Below are 23,400 nucleotides of genomic sequence, written 5' to 3'. Positions count from 1 at the left end.
ATATAAATAAAGAGAGAAACATTAATTTCAGAAATTGGCTCATGAGATTATAGAAGCCAAGACGTCCAAAGATATGCAGTCAGCAAGCTGGAGAGCTAGGAGAATCGATAGTGTTAAGCCTGACGACAAGGAAAGCTGATGGTGTAAGTTCTAGCCTGAGTCCAATGGCCTGAGAACCAGAAGGGCCAATAGTGTCAGATACAGTACAAGTACAAGAGAAGACTGGCATTCCAGCTCAAGCAGTCAAGAAGCAGCAGTTTCTTATTACACAACTGTTTCATTCTACTCACATATTCAATTGGTTGAATGAGGGCTACTCATATTAGGGAGGAAAATATGCTTTACTCAGTCTACCAATTCAAATGTTAACATCCAAAAATACTAACAAAGACATACCTACAATAATGTTTAATCAAATCTGTGAGTACCCTATGGCCTGGTCAAGTTGACACATGAAATTAAGCATCACAAGTCCACTTGGCACACATCTGCATCTCCTCAAATCATATTTAGTCTCCAAATAAAGAAAATAACAAGGTCATAATTTCACCTAACGTGATGCAACTGTCCTGACTACAACTGGAAATGTATTAGCCCCTTTCCAAGAAGAGGAAGTAAAGACTTTGAATGATATTTCTATTTTCCTTGATATCCTGTAATTTAAACACTAGGATGTAAAACTAAAAATACTTAAATACTATTATATATAGTCAAACTATCTTATATACATGATAAGGGAATAAAAGAGGAAAGAAAACAAAGATACTTTCTACATTTTATATACATACACATAAGCATAACAAAATAAGATGGAAATACACATGACAATTACAGGCCTTGTTTCTGTATTAATAGCTGGTATTAATAACTATCTTCTTCCACTTTCTATTTTGTATTTGCTTTGCCTTCACCAACCACCTCATCTGGTTGTGACTGTTTACCCAGTGGAGTGACCTTAACTTTCATTCCTGAAGTATCTGGGCCATAGTACTCCTGCTTGGGTTGGGTTGTTGTAATTTTCCACTGACCGAGACATCCTAAGGGATACCCTGTATTCCAGACATACTCTACCCCCATTATAGAACAGCGATCTAATTTCTCATTGGTAGTTAAGATCAATCAGTCCAGCCAGCACAGTAACTCTGTTCTTTGCCTGCTGATTCAGAGATATGAGGAGTCCAAAGTGACCAGGCTAGAATCTTAACTTCCAATTCAATTGAATCATTGTTTTATCTCCTAGTAAAAGCATTCCTCCATCTGGAACTAAGATCTCTGGGTCATCAAGGCATAAGTTCACAGGAACAGGAAGCAAAAATTTTGCTAGCAAGTCACTAGAAGTAATAGTGACTGATGCCACTCCTTGATTCTTGGATCTATGAATCCTGGCAATGGAAGAAACACCACCATATATTGGAAACTAATCCAGCATATATACAGCCTTCTGGAGAAACCTGCACCAGCCTTTCAAGGCGCTGGCACCATAATTGAGTCTTCAAAAAACCATTCCACCATTCTATCAAGCCAGCTGTTTCACTATAGTAGAGACCATCTTAAGACCAGTGAATTCCATGAACATAGGCCCACTGCCACACTTCTTTTGCTGTGAAGTGAGTTCTCTGATCAGAAACAATGTTGTGTGTAATATTAATACTATGATAGTAGATAAGGCATTCTTTAAATCCATGTCTGGTAGTTTTGGTAGAAGCAATGCATGCAGGGAAGGGAAATCTATATCCATGTCTACTCCAGCAGGAATAAGAACAAAACACTGTCCCTTTCATGATGGGAGCAAATGAAGAAAACGAAGTGTTAGAGCCTTTTATAATTCCCCAAGCGGCAGAATCTCTGCTTAGTGAACCCACATCAATAGATTTGGTCTAATCCAGCTTTATGTTCCTTCTGGCATTATCCTATACCCTTAATATCCATTATCACACATGTTCTCTGGACTTTTGTTGGTATAAATAGAAAACTCAGTATTTCTTTCGGAGTGTAGTACATGTCTTCATGGGTCACACTTTGTGCCTCATCTTTATGGGCCTACTAAAACCTGAGTGTAGTTATAGGTCTAGAAACAAAGAGGAAATGGTGGGGAGGGGTCTTGAGAATTGTCTTGCATGGCAACCTCCTCAGGGAAAGCCATTACAGTTTCCTTGGGCAATGCAGAATTAATTCCCCTGGTGGGGTGGGAGGCGCAGAGGGGAGGTGGGTAAAGAGGCCATTCCCACTAAGGGTGTGGAGGTCTCTTCAATTGGCAAAGACGACTCATCAGAATTTAGGGATTCAAAGTCCCCAGCTTCATCAGGGTCTTCCCATACATCCCCATTCCAATTTTCAGGATCCCATTCCTTCCCAATCAATAACCTCACTATAACTTATTTGTTTATTAAAACTCTTAAATAATTGACTGTGAGGTCTTTGAAGACCTAGAGTGGCACTTACTCCTGTATCCCCCAATGCCTAGTACAGGCACCTGAAATGCAGTCAGGACTCAAAGATTTCTATTAAACTGAATTTTGCTTCTCAACATATCTCAGTTCTCCATTATTTAACTTTCATAGACTCAGTTTTGAATTAGTAAATCAGTAAATCTTTGCTTATGCATCAATCAAAGGTCTGCTAGTAGTGCCTCATTAATAAAAAACAGACTTGTTCACCAAGGGAAACACATAAATAACTAGTTTGCTCACATTTTCCCAAGATGATAGAAAACGTGTGTTAAAGAAGACTAAGAGGGATTCCATACTTCCATATTTGAGTCCTTGTGGTTGAACTGCACCTAACTTAATAGAGTGACAAAACTGAAAACCTAACTCAGGGGTATGCGCCTGTAAAAGAGCTGAGTCTTGGTCAATCCCGGTGGCCGTATTTCAATCATTCATATACTGCTGAGCATTCAAACTGTGTTCAAATAAGGCAAACACCAACCTGTAAACAATCAAGCTGTTCTGTACCTCACTTCCCATTTCTGTATGTCGTTTCCTTTTTTTGTGTATAAATCTTCTTCCACCATGTGACCACACTGGAGTCTCTTTGAATCTGCTGTGATTCTGGAGGCTGTCCGATTCACAAATCATTCATTGCCCAGTTAAACTCCTTTAAATTTAATTTGGCTGAAGCTTTACATTTAACAGATAGTGTCAGAAGCGGGATCCAAACTACAGCTTCTAACGACCCCCAGGAGCACTGAGTGAACAAAGCAAGGTACCTGCAGGACCCATTTGAGTTCACTGATCTCAGTGTGGCTGGGGATTGCAGTAAGTTCTCTTTTGGATTTCAGAACTCCATAGATTTGTGTTTTGAGCTCTCCAAGTATCTTTGAGCAAATTTCTAATCCAAACTGGGTTTGGAAGTCATGACAGAAACTGGACTGGGTCCAGGAATGGATTTAATTCAGAAATTAACTGGCTAGGGTCCAGTTAGAGGCCTCTTACATCTGACTGGGTCAGAAAGAAACTGGTAGCAAACTGTAATATTGTAGGGGTTATAAAATTTGGCATTTGAAAATTCACAGGGATTTTTATATTCCACCCCTTTGTTTCATTTTACTGGTGTGCTTAGGTAGAGGAAAAAAAAACAAAAAAACAAAAAAAACCTGGCTAAGTTAATCAAGAGAACCTGAGAGTAAAGCCAACATTTTAGGTAAAAAACGGAATCCTTAATTTCTAGAAAACTGAGTTCCTTCCAGCTATACACTAGACCCAAGAGACAACAAAGTCTTACAGAAATGACAAAATCTTACTAAACATAACTTACAGTAAAACATTCCAAGTGAACAAATACACAGAAGTGTATTTAAAAATGAAGTTTCCCAAATTAATCACATCTAGGGATGCCTATTAATATGCAGAAGCTTCTAAAAAAGATTTAGAGATGATGGGGACCATCTGGGGGCAATTTTGAGCCCTGCCAATCTGATATTGGGTGCTAGCAGCAGACTCGCTAATGTCTATGTTTTGTCACAAGTATTTTGCACCGGCCAGAATGGAAAAAGATAATTTTTCTTTGTGTTGTGGCTTGGCCCTCAGGGTTATGGTGTGGTGAGCCAGGTCACTAGGGCCACTCAGGGAAAGGAAACCCAGAGACTTGGCATGTTGGCAAAAGGGTAAGAATTTCTCACCACTCAGATTTCTGGCCTCTGTTTCCCTGTCCAAACTGGTTAAATGAATGGTAAAAATCACTATTTATCTCCTCTGTGAAGTTTTAATTAATACAAAAAAGAATTCTGAGGCTGGTCTTAAGCTGTAGTTAATCTAGTGTGCTTTGTCCTTCTGTGTTGTTCTGTCATAAAGAGGGGTACCTTAGGATAAAATACGTGCCTAAAACCCTGGAAGCCCACTGTTCAAGATGTCCCAGCAAACTGGTCAGTAATAATCTTTGCTGCAGATCCCTGAAAGAAGAAAAAGGAAAAAATAGATGAGACTCCATCTTGTTTTGTATGTCCCTGGAAGCTTGACCTTGTAACTATTTGATAATACTTTCTCAGTCTCTGCCATCAAAATGGCTGCTGGGTCAGGGTTCAATTCCCAGCTTAGGCAATGAGTACTTTCTCATTGATATTTGGGTGACCCTTACCATTTTTAAATTATCTTAACCTCTACAAATCATCTTCAATTTTTCTTTCTTTAAGCACAAAAGTATCAGCTGTTTGGCCTGGCTAAAGTCAGGTAATAAAAAATTCAGAAAAACTGTTATTAAAGAGTGCTATGGTTAAAAGTCAGCTTAATTAAAACCAGATATTCAAGCTCTAACAGCCTGGGTCTCCTTGGGAAAAACAGGAGGCACCAGAGACCCTTTCTTGGCCCTGTTCTTCTAAAGACTTCATCCTATAGCCAGTAATACAATTTAAAAACTTAGAACTGGTAAACAGAAACTTACAACAACTGTAATAATCTTCTGTCACATGTAGTTATACATGTGTTTTATGTGTAATATTTATGTAAAAGAGCTCTAATTAATTGGTTTAAAGAAAAATAGGCACTTAAATCAAATATTTTGAAAGAAAAATAAAAATTGTAATGCCTTTTAGTTCACGTGATTTTAGTAATCTTTGGGAAATAAAACATTTTAAAGATTTTTGGCAAAAATAAAGATATGTGGTCTAAATTATTCAGGTCAGATACTAGGTTTGTTAAATGCTTTAAGGTCATACACTGCCTTGACTTTAAAGGCCTGGGGACATATGGAATTAGTCAAGTCCCCTAGCTATACAAAGAAGGTTATAAAGAAAAGAGATTTTATATCAGAAAGGATCTTGTATCGTAAATTATTGTCCTAAAGTGAAAAATGACTAGTTGTTTAAAAAGAAGGATGTTTAGGATAAGTCAGAAAGTCCAAGCATGTTGTAGATGGTCTATGGAAATTATGAAAGGAATAATGAAAGGAAATTTATGCACCAAAAGTGAAAGTTGCTAAGAATTACCATTTTAACATATAATTAAGACAACTGAAAAATGAAATGTGTTTTGGTAAAAGATTATAAGAAAGCACGGGAATATAAATTTTTGCCTAGTTTAAAGAGTTAAAGGATTGTTTAAAATTAATAAAATAAAGCTAAAGTTTTACACAAGTTATGAAAGTGCTATAAAAAATCTTGAGCTGGGTGTGGCAGCTCACACCTGTAATCCTAGCACTTTGGAAGGCCGAGGGAGGTGGACTACCTGAGGTCAGAGTTCGAGACCAGCCTGGCCAACATGACAAAACACTGTCTCTACCAAAAATACAAAAATTAGCCAGGCCTAGTGGCGGGCACGTGTAAACCCAGCTACTCAGAGGGCTGAGGCAGGAGAATCACTTGAACCAACGGGCTCAAGCTGCAGTGAGCCGAGATCGTACCACTGCACTCCAGCCTGGGAAAAAGAGTGAAACTCTGTCTCAAAAAATAAGAAGAAGAAGAAATAATAAATAATTAATGTTGTAAAAGAAATTCTGTGTGTGAACGTATTGGCCAAATTTAAAGTGGTATTATTCGGTTTTTCCATAAATTGAAAATGGGAATAAAGGCACAACAAGGTTTTTCTTAAAGCACTAATCTTCTCTTTCACAAAAATTGTAAAAGGTTAGAAACGATTTATGAGAATCTCACTTTCTGGTCAAACTAAGATTGAAGTGATTTGTTTATAAGGTTTATTAAAAATTGGGATTGCCATTAACAGACTAATGAAGGTTGAAATTTGGCTTTCTCTCTTGAACAAGATTTTCATGAAATATTAAAAGATAATGGGCCAGGTGTGGTGGCTCACACCTGTAATTCCAGCACTTTGGGAGGCAGAGGCAGGCAGATCACGAGGTCAGGAGATCAAGACCATCCTGGCTAACATGGTGAAACCTCATCTCTACTAAAAATACAAAAAAAAAAAAAAAAATTAGCCGGGCTTGGTGGCGGGCACCTGTAGTCCCAGCCACTCAGGAAGCTGAGGCAGCAGAATGGAGTGAACCCGGGAGGCGGAGCTTGCAGTGAGCCGAGATAGCACCACTGTACTCCAGCCTGGGCGACAGAGCAAGACTCCATCTCAGAAAAAAAAAAAAAAAAAAAGAATTTTAAGTCATCATTTTGGCTAAATGAATGACTTATAGTAACCTGGATTCTATTTCATAATATCAAGTATTTTAAACCTTTAAACATATTTGATAGGCTTCTCAAAATCAAATTTCACCTTTAAAATGGTCTTTTCTGACATCGAATTTTGGAATCCTCCAGAGGGCCCCTGAAGCATTTAAGAGACAGGTAAACAGGATTATTTGGCATGCTAAGTTACATGGGAAACTTTGTCAAAATAAAAATAATGTTTAGTCTCCAGGTTATATTTTAGTAAATTACATTAATATATGTTCCAAAATTGTATGGGACTTCTAAAATTCTATTATGTCTGAGTATATGCTATCAATCGTAATTAAAATTATGTTATTGTAGACCACAGACATAACAAAATTTCTTTGTCAATTGTATTGTTAATTATAACTATTTAAAATCATTTCCATAGTTAACTGCTTAATGCTGATGCAGTTTCTCAAAATTTCAAAAGCATGGCATCTTTTAGGAGGTTCATGAAAGATGGAGAGGACCCTGAAAAGTACTCTTGAATACAGGTTTCTAATAGCTTTAGAATCATGTCATTTGAACTGGGTAAGAATTCCTGGAACTTTTATGAAAAGACTGACTGGGTTATAAAACTGCTGATCCAAGTAGAACAAAAATTAATTAAATACCAAGGAAGTACTTTGCCAGATTTTCATGCTAAATGACCAAATACTGAAATTATTTAGATACACAATTTGAATAAAATGCGTGGTCTAAGTCAAATTACCTATGATTACCCATCAGTTATCAGTTCTATGCATCTAATTTGGAGAATCAAGTCCAATGTTAAGCACAGACTCATGAAAAACCAGAACAGCTGCCTTGTCCTTATTGAGTCCTTAAACCTTTTATTATTAAAAGTTCTGCATTCCATGACTCATCATGGAAAAGATAAAATGATCCAAATTAAATATATTGATGTGGTGACTTATAAATTGTGAAAATAGTTTATAACCAATGTTCCATTCTATATTCCTGGGAAGACAATCAAAGCTTCAGGTACATTCGGCTACCTGATGGGCCATTTAAACATTTATAAAAGGATTTCATTCATTTTCAATGCATGTTTTTTGGTTGTATAAAAACTTTCCCATGCAGGAGGGCTGATGTTATAACACTAAATTATTTTACCACAGTGTATTTTCATCAGGTCAATAAAGCTTTTTATGGTTTGGAGGACAATCAACCCTTTCACAATCTAGAATCCAAAGACTGGATCTTCTGAGAACATCAGAGTTAAGACTGCCCTTGCCATCCAATCTGCAACAAAACTTTGGAACCTTGCACCTTGGGTTCATAATCTCACAACTGTGAAGGATCCCTCCACACTTTTGGAACTGTACACTCATCGAAATCCTTAACGTAAAGCTAACCAGAGAAGTTTCTCCCCAGAAGAAGGCATCCTTGATGTGAACAGCTTTTCCCAAGATCGTAGATCAAGATTTCTCTACTATCATTAGACTCTTATCTTTAAATATTTTCTTCCTTGCTTATGCCTCTATGAATAGAAGTGGAAAAAGGTCTGTTGTGTGCACTTACGGGATATACTTTTATTTGTGAAGAATTCTGCAGCCAGCCTTATACATGGATAATCTTACACTTTGATAGATAAAAGATGAAGGCCCGATGTGAGTGAGAAATTTTGCCTCATAATCAGTCAGAAACAGAACACTGATTCACTCCTCTTAACCCACATCATGGGTTTAAGAAAACACTGCCTGGAGGCCTTCACTCCTCTGGAAGGGCATCATTTGTTAGGTCCTTTTTCCATGGTTCGGACTAAAACAGGCAATGATTAGAAATGTATCCCTCATGATAGGCTAGTTAGCATGATAGGCTTTATATACTGTAAAGGCTATGGTTACACAACAGACTTTAAATTCTCTTGTAAAAGTTATGCTAAATAGAAAAAGTGGCTAAACACAGAAGTATCTGTGCGGCCACTGGCACTTATGGCCTATAGAGAAAACATCAGGTATTATAGAAATTAAGTTGCAGGGGATTAATGAAAAAACTACTTAGTTAAGCGAATAGACTTCTTATCTAGCTCATTCTTTGATCTATTTGAGTTTAAGAGGTATGGTTTATGGGGACCCTGGGTAAGGAGCATACTCCAAACTCTTGGTATTATCCTCCTGATAGTCATAATAATAGCCTCCCTAGTGCACTGTATTCTCTCAAAGGTTTCAAACGTTTGCATGCAGCCATCTCTAGAACATCTAATGGTCTCCCTTCAAGTGGAATGACAAGAGTTGAAAGAAATGTGCGACCATGAGGATACTGTAACCTATGAATGACGTGCCGAGACTTGAAACCCAAATGATGGTAACAGAGAGTGGCGCTAAGGCCTCTCATCACCTTGAGCAACGTCATGGTGAGCCTTTGGCAGCAATATATACCACCCAAACATGGGACATCTCTCTGGTAACAAATAAGTAAATAAATGCCTAGCTTAAAACTACACATGATTCAAATGTAACAAGGAGAGTAAAGAGAAGAGAAAAACACATCTTAGAAATACCTAACATGACTTTCCCTCACAAAAAAAAAAAGCAGAAATATAAAGCAGGTCTTTTGCATGCTTAAATTCATGGTAAGTGTGAAAATTTGAAATTGCTTACAGTAGGAATTGCTAATTTTGCATTCTGAATGGTGAAATAAATAGCATTATTCCCCCCAAAAATGCCAGCATGCATAATTTTATTTTTAATCAGAAAATTAATAATAAAAATAAATGCATATCAGGGACTGGCTAATGTGAGCATGAAAAGGCATCTCTAGTAATCATTTACAACATTTGCAAACCATTTATGTCTTCCTCATGCAGAAAAGTAATATAAAGTAAATAAAACACAAAAACTTACATATATTCATATTGTAAGAACCCAAAAATACAACACAACATTTTAACCCCATGTTCTAACCAATTATTTGAGGGCAACAATCATGTGACACTCTTCTGCAGCACTGGAAAACAATATTCTCAATTATGAATGCCAGGTACGATAGCTTGATAAGCATTCAGCTAAATGCTTTAAAAAGGGGCAGGGGGAGAGGTCATTTACCTTCAATAACTAAGTCATCAAAACCCACAAATACATGTCTAGATATTTCCACAAAATCAAAGAAAAACTGGGCTTCTGGTTGTTTTTCTTTTACTAGGAAATTCCATTAACCAGAAAATCCAATTTCTCCAAGTAATATGTTCAGGCATAGCACACAGTGTTTAATGATCACTAATCATATTCAGTATAATCATTCTGGCAATTAAATTGAATTTTTAGCCATAATTCACAAGCCTAAACTGAAGATTTCCTCTATTTAAAACTGACCCAAATTATTTAAGAACAAAATTACATAATGGCTAATAATGCTCTATGTCTGCAGCATACTACTTATTATTAATAAAAGTAGCTTACCTTCTACTTTATCAGATCTTTCACTCATATAATCAATAATTCAACTTTTTTTACAGGTATAAAATACTAACTCTACTGCAGACACCGCCCTAAATATAGGAACAGACTGTAATATTCATCCTATAGAATTTTCACAGCACTAAGCAGATGCCTAATATTGTTAAATGATTTGCTACATATGGGAAGTTTTTACATATCTGAATTAGAATAATCCCCAAATGATCTCTTATATGAAGCTGTACAGCAAAGTTGATAAAGATGAAGCAAAATAGTGGAATATAAGTATAATTGGGATAAGGTGACACTAAGAAGAACTTGGGCTATTAAAATACTACACAGTGACATCAGCAGTAATAGTGGAGTTAAGCAAATCCAAAAATCCTTTCCTCTATAAAGCAATAACAATAGTGGCAAAAATTGTTAAAGTCAACTTTTTTCAGAACTCTAGAAATTAATCAAAGGCTTGCATCAATCTAGGAAGAATGTACTACAGAAAAATCGCTGATTTTCATTAAGAACAGTTTTATGGCATTTTAATCTCATCCCTCTATCTCCAGTACCATGAGAGCCTTGAAAACTAGGAGGCTCAAAAATGACAGTAAAATCCAGTAGCCTAGCAGCTACCAGGAGGGGCACAACAGGGTTGGAGCTCCTCCAAAACCCCATTCCCAGAAATTGTCATTATTGACCTGTCTGGCAGTTCCCTGGAAAACACCACTCCTTTACTTGTCTTTATTTGACCTGACTCAGAGCTTGCCCAGTGCCAATAACGTTTTCCCCAGATGGCATTTGTCAAAAGCAAACAAAGCCAACTGTTTAACATCAAGTTGCCTGAAGTATCAGTAACAGTTGGGGCAAACAACAAGCTGACCAGAATCTTAAAAGTAAAAGCTAGGTAATGAAATGTCAATAGGGGGTTTTGATAAGATCCAACATACTCCTTGAACTCCAGATGGCCAAGTTCATGCAAGTGCTCAGTAAAGAACTGAAAAGGCGACCTAAGCTTTGACTTCTTGCTACACTTTAAGCTCTGTACAAGTGGGAACTAAAAGCTAAAGCAGAGTTATAAACTGCCTGTCTAAGCATTGAAGGCATGCCCCATCATGCACACAGAGACCATCAGGAGACGCTGGGAGACTCACTGCTTCCAAGCATTAGAAAAATAACTGTCCAATCATTAGCTGTTCAGTACTAACCATGCAGAGACTTTGTTGGCCACACAGAAAAAGAATACAAAGTTTACATAAACAGTTCAGGAAAGTCACTATGCAAACAAATAACAAGAGCAGCAAACAAGAAGAAATCCTGAGGAGGAGAATCTGATTTCCAGAGTTACCACATTAGGAATTATTTAATTATCTAATTTTCAACAAAAAAAAAAAATTGTGAGACATGCAAGAAACAAGAAAGGATGATCTATACAGAGAGAGAAAAAAGGCAGTTAATTGTCCCTAAGGAAGCCCAGACATTGGACTTATGAGACAAAGACACTAAAATGTTTTCTTTAAATATTTTATTAGATACGGTTTCAAATAGCTAAAGAAAATCATATATGAAGTATAACAGTATCTCAGCAAATAGAGATTATTAACCAAGAGACAGAGATTACAAAAAAAGAAATCAACATTGCGGAGTTAAAAAGTACAATAATTTAATTCAAAAATTCACTGGAAGAGTTCAACTGCACATTTGAGCTGGCACAAAAATCACTGACCTTGAAGACAGGTCAATTGAGATTATCCAGGCTAAGGAATGCAATGAAAAAAGAATGAAGAAAAATAAGCAGAGAATCAAAGACCTATATGAAACCATCAAGCATACCAACATATGCATAAAAAGAGTACCAGAAAAAGAGGAGAAAAAGGAAGGGGCAGAAAGAATATCTGAAGAAACAATATGAGGAAACTTCTCTAATTTGATGAAAAGCATTAATCTATACATCTAAGAAGCTCAATAAACTCAAAGTAGGATAAAATTCAAGAGATCCACACTGTAACACATCATAACCAAATTTTCAAAAAATAAAGAGAGAATACTGAAAGCAACAAGAGAGAAGCAACTCATCACAAATACGGAATCATCAATAAGATTTCATATCTGATTTCTCATTAAAAACCATGGAGGCCAGAGGCAGTGGAAAGACACATTCAAATTCCTAAAAGAAAAAGACTGCCAACTAAGAATTCTAATTCCAGCAAAACTATTCTTCAAATATGAAGAAATTATGACTTTCTCAGATAAACAAAACCAAAGAGAATGCATGCTAGCACATCTTATCTACGAGAAATACTAATGTGGGTCCCTCAGGCTGAACTGAAAGGACAAGAGACAGTATCTGCATCTATGTAAAGAAATTAAGAAAACTGGTAAAGATAATTACATAGGTAAATATAAAAGAGAATATAAATGTATGTGTGGTTGTGGTTCTTTTCTCCTTCGTGATTTAAAAGACAGCTGCATAAATCTAGAATTATAAATCAGTGTTAATGGACACTGTATTAATGTAGAAAGACGTAACTTATGCAATAATAGCATGAAGGAAGGGGAGGGAATATATAGGAACAAAATTTGTAAACTTAAATTTAGTTAGTATTAATCCATATAGATTGTTACAAAATAAGGTACTATTTGTAAGTCTCAGGACAACCACTAAGAAAATAACTCAAAAAATATTTAGTAAAAGAAACATCAAAGCTGGGTGCAGTGGCTCACAACTGTATTCCCAGCACTTGGGAGGCCAAGGTAAGAGGATCACTTGCAGCCAGGAGTTCAAGACCAGCCAGGCAACAGAGTGAGAATCTGTCTCTACAAAAAATAAAAAAAAATCCAGACATGGTGGCACACACCTGTAGTCCTAGCTACTAGGGAAGCTGAGGCAGGAGAATCACTTGAGCCAAGGAGCTGGAGGCTGCAGTGAGTATGATGGTGCCACTACACTTCGGCTTAGGTGACTCAGTCTCTTAAAAAATAAAAATTAAAAAAAAGAAACATCAAGGAAATTAAAATGGTATATTAGAAAATATATACTTAATACAAAAAAGGCAGAGAAAGCAATAACATAGTAATTAAGGAATGACAAAAAATTACTTGATATACAGAAAAAATAGCAAAATGACAGGTTACCTTAAGTGTTAGTAAATACATTAATTGTAAATGGATTCAACACTCCACTCATAAGTCATAAATTCCTGGACTGAATAAAGAGAGAAATTAACAAATCTCTTCTGCATAACCAACAAGAGACAAAACTTAAAATATCTAAACATCTCATGAAAACTATCACCATTTATTAAACATTCTTCTCATTCAGCAAAATGGAAAATAGGTATTCATTTCAACTTGTCTTCTGATTCGGGGTGGCCCATTTAATGCCATTCAGCTTTCACAGGCTTATTTTGTTTTTTATGCCCAATGTGGGCAAACTAAACAAAAGGTCTAACCTAATTTTAAGTTGTCTGTATAAAATTCATAATTAAAATAATACTTAATCTCATTTTTAATCACTATCTTTTACTGATGTCTAAGCATGTTGATTTTAAATAATATTCATATAAACCCGTCTGTCAGTGAAGCGTATTCATAAATTAATGGATCTTGCATAACACTGCAGCACTGTCTTTACTACAATTGCAGAAGTTCTGAACTCTCATAATATAAAATGTAAGCAGCTTTTTAAAATGATTATGTAGACCTACTCTTTAACCACAGGTCTGAACATAATAAAAAACGTAGGAGATGGTAGACACAGAAAAGTCAGCCTTCTCTGAATACACGGAAAAAGTGATTTCATACTTCGCAAACTAATTATTTCATTCACCTAGTCCATGTTGAAAAGTAAATACCAAATTGTACATATCCTTCTAAGGAAAATAAATTATTTGACTAGAATTATAACAGAGCTCATTTTATAAAGTAATTAACATTACTTTTTATCCCATTTATTAAACCTATAACTACAAAATTTCTCATATTTCAAAATAAATTGTTGTATCCTCTACTAGTCACAGTAGATACGGTCCTAATTATTTAAGTAAAATTGGATAGCATATAGCCAACAATAATCTTTGTGCCACTTAGAAAATAAGAATAGATTTAAGAGGACATAAATTTGGATAAACATTTCAGAAGTACTGATAACATCTCATGCTAATTTGTTAATCTGCTTAGTAAAGTTATTGTTAGCATTAAAATTAATATATTGAAAACAAACATAATATATACAAAATACCTAAAATAACATAATACTCATAGTATAGCCTAAGAATAAAAGCACAGATTCAGGAAGACGTGTGAGCAAACTCAAGCTCTACCGCTTACTGTTAATACAAACTTAGGTAAGTTTGCTCACTTGGAGACTCGGTTTCCTTTGTCTATGAAATGGAAAAAATGTTACTACCAAAAAGTAGCAGTTGGAATTCAATAAAACGACATACATAAAGGGCTTTACATGATGCTAGGCACAAAGATTTCCATAATTCTTAATCAAAAGAAGAGCACAGGTGATATACTACATTATACATAATTCATCAGGAATTCTGTGTAGATCAGTAGAAACAAAATAGTACAGGCAGAAAAGTCATTTAATGATTACAGACTCTAAACCTCTTTAAAAATAGTTTGAACTAGACCAATCTCTAAGGAACTGTTTCTGAAACTCAAAGATTCTACCTTAAAGTGATGCCCAAAAAGCCAATGATACTGACTCCAAATTTCTTACAATAGCCTAAAGAACAAATTTCAAGAACACCAGACAGAGGCAGTGGACAGTAAGAACCTGAAAATATATATATACTTTGAGTGATAATCATACTTTTATAAATTACTTTGAAAAATTATCAGAGTTAAGCACAAATATTTAATGTTAATTTCAACAGCGAAAACTGAAATACAATTTTACTATTTAACAAAAAGAAAATCATTAAATGACAGGCACATCCATATAACACAATAACCCACAACCATTACAAATCAAGTTCTCAAAATAATTCATGATGTACTCACAATGTGATTCTGAGTGAAAAGGGCAAAATACAAAACAATATTAACAATTTCGTCTTTAAAATATGTTTGCAAAAGAAAAGACTGAAACAAAAGCTACCACAATGTTTGCAGCAGTTACCTCAGATTACTGAAAATGGGGTAACTTTTTTAATAGTCTTCCTTCATTTCCAACTTTCCACTATAATCAACTATCATGTTCACAATCAAAAAAAGCAATACAACATCCATTTATGATTAAATTTTAAAGCTCTAAGCAGGAGTTAAAGAGAACTTCCTCAGCTGGGTCAAAATGATACCCATAAAAAACTTACAGCTAACTACTCAATGGTAAAAGACAACATACCTCCTCTACTAAGATGAAGAGCAATGCAAGGATCTGCGCTGATCTGACTTGTTCTAGTTAATATTACTAGAGGTCCTAGCCAGTGCAGAGAGACAAGAAAACAAAATAAAACGCAAACAAATGAGAAAACGTGAAATAAAGCTGTCTCTACTAGCACACAGCAGTAGCTACGAAAGTTACTAGAACTAATTTGTGAGTTTAACAAGGTTGTAAAATTCAAAAATTCAAGATCAATATTAAAATATTGATTCACATACATAAATAATTGGAAATTTAAAAATTTTTAAAGGTTACCATTTACAACAGCACCAAATAATGTAAAACATTGAGATACAAACGTAACAAAATATGTGCAACATTTTTATGCTAAAAACTTAAAAACAGAGAAATCAAAGACCAAATAAATGTAGAAAGGTTGTTTCATTGTTTTCTCTCTTGAAAGAGGCTCTCACTCTGTTGCAGAGGCTAGAGTGCAGTGGCATGATCACATCTCACTGCAGCCTCGACCTCCCAGACTCAATCAATCCTCCCATCTCAGCCTTCCAAGTAGCTGGGACTACAGGTGCATGGCAACACATCCAGTTAATTTTTCTAATTTTTGTAGAGATGGGGTTTTGCCCTGTTGCCCAGGCTGCTCTTGAACTCCTGGGCTCAGGCGATCCTCCCACCTTGACCTCCCAAAGTGCTGGGATTACAAGTATGAGCCACAGCACTGGGGCAGGAAAGGTATTTTATTAACAGATTAGAAAACATTTTTAAGATGTCAACTGTCCCCAGATTGATCTATAACTTCAATGCAATCCTACTAAAAATTCCACAATGCTTTTATATAGAAATAAAGAGATTTTAAAATGTACATGGAAAGAAAAAGAAAGAACTCGAATACTCAAAAATTTTTGAAAAATAACAACAAAGTTGGAGGACTCAGGCTTTTTGACTTCAAGGTACAATATAACGCTACCATAAAAAGGACTGAGGTTTTGGCCAAAGAGACACACAGAACAATGGAACAAAACAGAGTCCACAAAGCAATTCACACAAACATAGTCAACTGATTTTTGACAAGGCAAGCCAAGGGAATTTAACAAAGATAAGATAGTAAGAATAGTCTTTTCAACAGATGGTGCTGCAAGACTGGGGCATTCATACACACACACACACACACACACACACACACACAGAGAGAGAGAGAGAGAGAGTCAGTCTTGATCCCTACCTCACACTACACGCAAAAATTAACAAGAAATTGGTCACAGACCTAAATCTAAAATCTAAAGCTATAAAAGTTCTGGAAGAAAACATAAGAAAAAAATCTTTGCAACCTTGGATTAGGCAAAATTTCTCATGACAAAAAAGCACAAATCATAAGAGAAAAAAACTGATAAACTGTACTTCATCAAAATTTAAAACTTCTGTTATTTGAAAGATACTGTTAAGAAAATGAAAGGACAAACTACAGACTCAGACTCAAAGGAAACACTGTGAACATACATATGATAATGAATTTGTATCCAGACTGTATAAAACACTTGCAAACCAATAATGAACAACCCTATTAAAAATGAACAAAAGATTTCAGCAAACATTCAATCAAAGAAGATAAACAGATGGCAAAAAATTGCACAGGAAAAGATGTTCAATATGTTAGAAGAAAAATTCATATTAAAACATAAATGAGTTTTCACTAAATGCATATTAGAACAGCTAACATTAAAAATAAAATGACAAGTGCTGACCAGAATGTGGAGCAACTGGAACATCAAACATCACCTGTTGGAATGCAAAATGAAACAGCTACCTTGGAAAACAGTTTGGTAATTTCTTTCTTTCTTTCTTTCTTTTTTTTTTTTGAGTTTCACTCTGGTCACCAGCCTGGAGTGCAGTGGCATGATCTTGGCTCACTCTAACCTCTGACTCCCTGGTTCAAGCAATTCTCCTGCCTCAGCATCCTGAGTAGCTGGGATTATAGGCACACGCAACCATACCTGGCTAATTTTGTATTTTTAGTAGAGACGGGGTTTCACCATGTTGACCAGGATGGTCTCGATCTCCTGACCTCATAATCTGCCCACCTAGGCCTCCCAAAGTGCTGGGATTACAGGTCTGAGCCACCGCGTGCAGCCAGTAATTTCTTATAAGGTTAAACATGCGCACTTGCACATGGCCCAAGAATTCCATTCCTAGATGTTTAACCAAAAGAAATGAAAACGTATGTCTACACAAAGACCTGTACCTTAATGTACAAAGAACAGCACATGAATGTTTATAGTAGCTTCATTCCTAACTGCCAAAAATTGTTCATCAAATGGCAAATAAACATATTATGATATATTCACACAATGAAATAGTACTCAGTTGTAAAAAACAACCAAGCATCAACATGGATGAATCAAAGCATTAAGTGAAAGAAACCTGAAACAAAAGGCTACATACCGTATGATTCCATTTACATAACAAACTAGAAGAGACAAAGCTATACATAGGGACAGAGAACAGATCAGTGGTTGCTAGGACCTATGAGTGAGGGGAGGAAACTTTCTAGAATGATGGGAATGTTATTTGTTTGGATTGTGGCAGTGGTTCCATTACCATATGCATTTGTCAGACTTTACACAGCAATATAATAAAAATTATTTTTTACTTATAAATCATACCTCAATAAACCTTAATTTTTTTTTTAAAAAAAAAAAAAAAGCAACACACGCCTTTTTTTAAAAATAAGGATCAATTTAAATGAGCTAAACCAAACTTACTGGGTATGGGAATATGGCAGGGAGGAACAGTAAGGAGACCAAAAATCCTTAAAATACTGGAAATCTAAAATATTAATTTATCATTAGTAAATAAGAAACAGATATACATAAACACAAAGAGTTAATCTAAAGAGAGATGCCTTTTTCAATTAAGTGCTCATTGTTTGGACAGAAAACAAGAACATTTGATAAACTTTCAAGGAAGATTAAAAAACACAAGGAAAAGGTTGATAAAGGAGTGCCATAATTATAACCCAGAGTTTGGGAACAACTTATCTAAAACATTCCCCTTCCATTTTACTTAATGGAACCAGTCTTATCCACTCATCCACCCCACTCCACTCCCACCCCGTCTTCTACTATCTTCATTCATAACAATCAAATGTAATGCATACATCTTACACATATAGATAGGAGTACAACATAAAATGCCTGTCACACAAAATTCCTATTTGTCCATTTAAGCTTCAGACAAGCTCATTGTTAAACGTCTTTTTTCTCTTTTTTAATGCCACCCAAAAACAAAGTGATGTCCCTCTGGGATGATTTTCTGCAGTTTCTTTTGTCTGTTATTAAGTAGTAAGATGATCAAAATAAACAAAAATATCTCAGAAGTTTTGAGTGGATCACTCCAAGAAGAAGCTACATTCTTCCATTTAATAAAAGAGGTAAGTTGTAACTTTCATCACTTTGTTTTCTTTATGTTTATTCCATTGGGCTTATACTGTTGCTAGGAAACCAGTTCAGAAGATTTCCCAGCCCACAGAACACCCTCCTAGGCAGCCTGGAGGATACCAAACTTCGTAACCAAGGCAATTCTCTACCACACAGTTTACTGGTTAACCAGCACCACGCAGGTGCACTCTGCCCGGCATGCCCCTTATTACATTTACCCTAACAGGTACAGACAGTATAACCAATCCCCTCAACGCAACCGAAATTGTAGCAGAGGGCAATCAGGTGATCCTGAAGTGTAGAACTCTCCGATAGCAAAGAACACAACAGCGAATTTGTTGTCAGTCCCTGTCACCCCACCCAACTAAATATTGTGGGGGGGTTTTGCCTTAAATGGTGAAGTGAAATGTCAGCCCACTCCAATAACTCCACCACGCAACATGCAAACTGCTTCCAAAAACCATCATCCAACTCCCATCCGGATTAACATTTGGAGAGAAAGGTGGCAACAGTATTCGCACAGCTGAGAGGGGCGGGAAGGAAAGAGAATTCGGAAGGGGCCGCTGAGTCACCTAAAATTGTGACCAAGACTTCACCCTCCAGGAAATCAAGCTCTGCCCCAACTCTCATCAGGGAAGCAAGTGAGAGTAGCAGCAGCAACACCATCCTACCAAAAAAACACTCAGCGCAGCTTTTAATAGGGTTCCACTCCTTCAAGTGAAGCCAAAAATAGGTTTCATGTCCAAAGCTTTCCTCCGCAGCTGGCGACACGCGCAGATGGAGGAAATATCTTTATTGTTGGGAAAGGGAGGCGCGCTAACGGGGATAAAGCATACCTCACCACTTGGCAAAGTTACTGGCTCCTAGCTTGACCCTGAAATGCCCCTTTTATTGCAACATGTGGCCCAAGAAACTCTAAGGAAATGTGGCTGGCGGACGCTGTAGAGCTTTTACCCCGGTGTACTTGGCAAAGTAAAAGGGGATACAGAAACCAGGCGCGTTCTGTGAAATCTAAGCAGGAATCAAGGTCTCCGTTCGATAGGCGCTTCGGTGACACAATAATCACGTGTTCGTGGGCGTAGACCTTCGAAAACACTCGATTCTGGGACGTGCAGGTACCGGTACCTACCGGCCAGCGCAGGAACGAGTGGGCACTCCCAGCCCCGGGAGCTGGCTCCGTTCCTGTGGGAGGTTGGTCACGCCCCCTGACTCTCGGTCGCTGCGACCGCCAAGGGCGAGGCCGGAGCAGGCGGGCTGCAGGCGGCGGAAATTCGGCCGCGCTCCTCCTCCGGGTGGGGCGCTCTCCGCCAGCCTCGCGCGGCCCCGACCCCGAGACCCAGGCCCCGGAAGGCGAACGTTCACTTACCTGCTCCCCTCTCGCTCTCCGCTGCCGCCGCTGCGCCGCTCACCCACGCTGCCCTGTGAGCCACCCCCAGCACACAGACCCTACGTGTACACCCGAGGCACGGTCCCAGGCCCTTGAGGTGACACCAAGGCCCAGTCACACAGGTTGAAGTAGCCCACGCACCACCCGGCTTCGAACACCTCTGCCCCCGGAAGTTGATTTCCGGCAAGGCCCGCCCAACCCAGCGCCCGTCACTCAACGTAAACACGCGCGTCACGTGGCCCCAGGCTGAGACCAGGGTCGGGGCCCCATGTTCAGAGCCCTGCCACCCCAGCTTGAGCATGGTCTTAGGAGAGTTGCCCTGTGAAAAGGAGTGACTTTGCCTTGCTCCTTTCCAGTCTACCTCCTGTTAGTTACACTTCTCATTCCTCTTGAGTAGCAGGCCCTGTTTCTCCACCTAATCCCTGCAAATAAACCGTCCCCCAAATCAAAATGAGTTCCATCCGGAACTTTGTAGGATTGGTCCTAAGAAGATCCCGCCGAATCTCTTCACCACTTCCAAGCAGAGTAGAGTAAAAACGGGGACTAAGCAAAGTGACTGACATGTAGTAAGTGCTCAAGAAATGGATGTCGACTAGATGCTACCTCTCACCTTTGCCTATCTGAACTCTCAAGCACCAGATGCAAGTAGGCTGAGCGCCTCCGCCGACCAGTGACCAGTAAGATGACTTCGGTCGAAGAATTACGCGCTAGAGTTACTTTTGTTCTTGTCTTCAACTCCAGATCACAACAATTCATACGTGCCATCTCTGTTGAAGAGTTTTCTTGCAAAGCCTTTCTTAAAAGCTTTCTGCCTAATAGCTTCTCCCGAAGCAATAGGAAAAGAATAGCGTAACTCACAGATTATTTATTTAAAGGAAGGAATGGTTATATAGATGTCTTTGTCCGTTTCAGACTGTAAATAGTGATGAGAGAAACAGTCAACTAGCAGTCCACTCGGGAATATTTCTTCCGTTTTTGCCATGGGAGGAATTTGAAAAAATTCATTCAACAGTTTTTTTTTTGATTGTATACCACATACCTAGTCCTGGGCCAAGTGCTGACAATTCAAGAGTGAACAAGGTAACACTCAAGATATTTGTCTTCAAGGAGCTTACAGTCTAGAGAGAAACAAAGACAATAACCTGGGGACTTTGAGCAGAAATTTCTGGAATATTCACATTCCTTGTATAACAAGTCTTCTTTAATCCTTGGACACTGGGTTTCTCATCTGTTGAATAAAATTGGCTTAAACCTGTAATCTCTGTTCTGTACTGGAAGTGGAAAATATTAGCAAGGCATCCTAAGAAGTGTGCCATAAGTGCTGGCCTAAGTAGTTAATGAGCAGTTTCAGTATTGAGCAAGTCACCTTGACTACATTATTTTTCCAGCCCACCCACTTCTTTGTGCATACAAAAAACATTTCTATTATAAGAAATATAATGCTTTCTTAGGCATATTTGTTTATCTGTCTGCTAGACTACCAAGTCAAGGACAACTTCTCACTTGTATATCCAGCAATCTACTCACTTCTCATTTGTCTTTGTATATCCAGCAGTCTAGCAAAGTGTCTAGTAGTTAGGAAAAAGGTATTCAATAAATATTTCTTAAACTTAATAAAGTTACATTTATATTATTTTGTCTCTCATATCTCTTTCTGCTGGAAACCAGGTAAGTTTCTGAGAGTTCCTTCCCATTGATGTATCTACATGTTCACGTGTCCCATTCAATACTAAACAGATTTATAATATTAAGAGTAATATTTCTTATTAATATTTGCTATGTGCCTGGCATTAGACTAACTGTTTTAAATCCCTTATATAACTTACCATAATAATTTTACAAAGTAGGTATATTAATATATTTATACTTTAGATGAGGTTACAGATTTAGGAAGTATAAATTGACCAAGTGGATTTAAAGCCAGATCTGCCCAACAGAAGGACTTCTTTAGTCACTACAGCACATCACTTTGCTTTTTATATCACTTGTTTATCAGTGAATTCAAATCCTACCAACTCCATGAAATCTTTCTCCCTTCCCCAGAGTAATCTCTTTTTCCTTATAAACTATACAATTCAATGATTTTAGTATATTCACAGAGTTGTGCATGCTTTACCACAATCAATTTTAGAGTATTTTCACAACCCAAAAAGAAACCTCATACCCTTTGGCCCCAACTTCTCCCAAGCTTCTCCCTCCTCTCCCCAGCCCTGGCAACCAATAATCCACTTTCTGTCTGTATGCATTTGTCTGTCCTGAACATTTCATATAAATGGAATCATGCAATGTGTGGTCTTTTATGACTGGCTTCTTTCACTTAGCATGTTTTCAAAGTTCATTTGTCCCATCATCGGTTGGGTTGTTTCTACTTTTTGAATATTATGAATAATGCTTCTGTTGACATTCATGTACAAGTTTTCATGTCAACATATGTTCTCATTTCTCTTGGATATATACCTAAGAGTAGAATTGTGGAGTCACATGGTAACTCTATGTTTAACCCCCTGTGGAACTACCAGACTGTTTTCCAAAGTGGCTGTACCGTTTTACTTTCTCACCAGCAACGTATGAGGGCTCTAATTTCTCTATTGTGCCTTTTCTTGTCTCTTCTAGAACATATGTCTCTCTTACTTTTCAGAATACTTTTTCCATGAGCCATCTTGAATTATTATTCTTCGCTGTACATGTATCTGCAAGCCCATTTTTCTAATAGTTTGTGACCTTCTGAGATGAAAAATATGGTGCCTGCCCTTAAAAGAATCACATGTAGAAAAATATACAATAAAATCAGATATTACAGTGATAATAAACACTGAAATAAAGTTTACTGCTAAAATGTGGAGAAAACACCTCACTCAGCCTAGGTTAAACAGGAAGTACTTCTCATAGAATGTATCAAAGCTCAAGATTAGTCTTGAAGAATATGTTGAAATCGACCAAGCTAATGAAAGACGTGAGTATGCTCCAGAAAAAGAAAGATATACCTTTGTATATATTTCCTTGTCTATGAACTGTGGAGGTAAGTATATTTTGCAGGTAAGCATACCATAGAAGCAAACATTGTGGTATGTAGGTATGCAGCAGGAGAAATGGGAAATGTAGATGGCAAGATGATGAGGAGTTTTGTAAACCGTGTTAAGGAGTTTGAACTGTATCCTGAAGGTAGTGGGAAATTGCTGGATTAGTTAAGCAAGTTTGGAGAAGAATTACTTCAGCAGCAGTGTAGGGGAAGGATTATTGGG

The 23,400-nt window shown here is 37.3% G+C and overlaps 1 protein-coding gene across 6 annotated transcripts in view; it reads right to left on the bottom strand.

Moving 5' to 3' along the window:
* Positions 1-20,320, bottom strand: part of CCDC91 (coiled-coil domain containing 91) — a 362,694-nt gene extending 342,374 nt beyond the window's left edge. For 4 of the 6 annotated variants that reach the window (XM_007968045.3, XM_007968054.3, XM_037990234.2 and 1 more), the window contains exon 1: positions 20,138-20,320. The gene's annotated coding sequence lies outside the window, so the exon portion shown is untranslated. Of the gene's footprint in view, positions 1-18,096; positions 18,118-19,607; positions 20,073-20,137 lie in introns of those variants that run through there. The other 2 variants (XM_007968046.3, XM_073020583.1) reach the window with 2 other exon arrangements.
* Positions 20,321-23,400: the final 3,080 nt, after the last annotated feature.

Source organism: Chlorocebus sabaeus, chromosome 11, assembly GCF_047675955.1.
Source record: "Chlorocebus sabaeus isolate Y175 chromosome 11, mChlSab1.0.hap1, whole genome shotgun sequence".
In the NCBI taxonomy this organism is placed as follows: domain Eukaryota; kingdom Metazoa; phylum Chordata; class Mammalia; order Primates; family Cercopithecidae; genus Chlorocebus; species Chlorocebus sabaeus.
The sequence above is the reverse complement of the archived record's forward strand: the minus strand, read 5'-3'. Positions and strand labels throughout refer to the sequence as shown.